This window comes from Chrysochloris asiatica, unplaced genomic scaffold (genome assembly GCF_000296735.1).
Source record: "Chrysochloris asiatica unplaced genomic scaffold, ChrAsi1.0 scaffold00086, whole genome shotgun sequence".
NCBI lineage: Eukaryota > Metazoa > Chordata > Mammalia > Afrosoricida > Chrysochloridae > Chrysochloris > Chrysochloris asiatica.
The window spans coordinates 5,072,876-5,074,481 of record NW_006408604.1 but is presented as its reverse complement, the minus strand read 5'-3'; positions in this window follow the sequence as shown (position 1 = coordinate 5,074,481).

The following is a 1,606-nucleotide window of genomic DNA, read 5'->3' as shown; positions in this document are numbered from 1 at the left end:
TGAATGTTGTTTAATGTGTAAGGAAGATCATTGAAAAATTGATATATTTGGATCGTTGTGTTGGCATAGAATATTGAAAGCACCATGAACTGCCTGAAGAACAAACACATTTGTCTTAGAAGAAGTATAGTCAAAATGCTCTTTTGAGTGAGGATGGCAAGACTTAGTCTCATGTAATTTGGGCATGTTTTCAGGATGGATCAGTCCCAGTTGAAGAACATCATGCATAATAAAGTGGAATAAAGGTTCAGTGAAAATTAGACAGAGCCCCACTGTGATGAATTGACACAGTGGCAGCAACAATAGATTGAAACATAAGAGCAATTGCGAATATAATGCTGCCCCTAGCATGCTTCATTCTTTTGTAAATACGGTCACTTTGAGTAGGAATTGAGTCAACAATACTTAATAACATCTTGCTCTGGTAGAGGCTTATTGTTGTTAAGTGCTGTCAAGTCATTTCCAACCTATAGAGACCTTGTATAGGGTTTCCAAGGAGCAGCTGGTGAGCTTGAACCACTGACTTAGCAGTTCAAATAACTTTGCAGTCTTATGCATTAGCCCAAAGGGCCAATAAATATCTAACAGTAAAGTTAGATTCAAAGTAGTCATGCATTTGAATCTTCTAAAATTTCCAATTTGCCACACTAACATCTCCTCAGTATTCAAGTTTGACTAATGTTTGTTTCACTCAATATTTTATTTCTACCTGAGTAACTCTTTTACAGATCATGACATGAATCAGCAAACATACAACCAAAACTGAATGGATCTCATCCACTTACCTCAGAAGGTTCATGCAGTCTATTCAATTGGCATTTATCTACTCTTTGTTACTTCCACAACACTCAGGTATCTTACAAAATATGTTCATATATTTACTCCTTAGGCTCTAATTGTTTCAGTATAAAAGTTGTCCCACCATAACATATATTTATCAAATGCAAAATCATTTTTGGGAATTTGGAGTTTTGTAAACTTCTAGATTTTTTTCATAGTTGGTTGAGCAGGAAGTTCAAGAGTGGATTTATAATTTAGTATATAAAACGCATTGCAACCTTTCAAAATGTCTTTTGTCAAACAGACATGTTATTCAGAAAGACAGAAATAAATCAAAATTTCCAATTGAAGCTTTGAAAATGATCACACAAAACTATGTCTCATTTTTTATAACTTTGTAAAGCTTCAACATAAGTTAAAGTTTCTGGAACCTGTGTTTTATTCTTAGATTTGGGTATAAATATTTATTCTAATGACATGTCAAAGTCACTCCTAAAGCCAGTAATAAGTATTACTGTTTTACTGGAGAAATCAATAAAAGTTGATTAATATAATTTCCATATTTTCAATAACCTTATATGAATGCAAAAGCTGGACAGTAAATAAGGAAGACCACAGAAGAATTGATGTCTTTGAGTTATGGTGTTGGAGGAGAATATTGAAAGTGCCATGGGCTGCCAAAAGAACCAGTAGATCTGTTTTATAAGAAGTGCAGCCAGAGTGCTCCATGGAGGCCAAGATGACCAAACTTCATCTCTCATACTTCAGACATATTGTCAGGAGGGACCAGTCGCTGGAGAAGGATATCATGTTTGGTAAGGTAGAG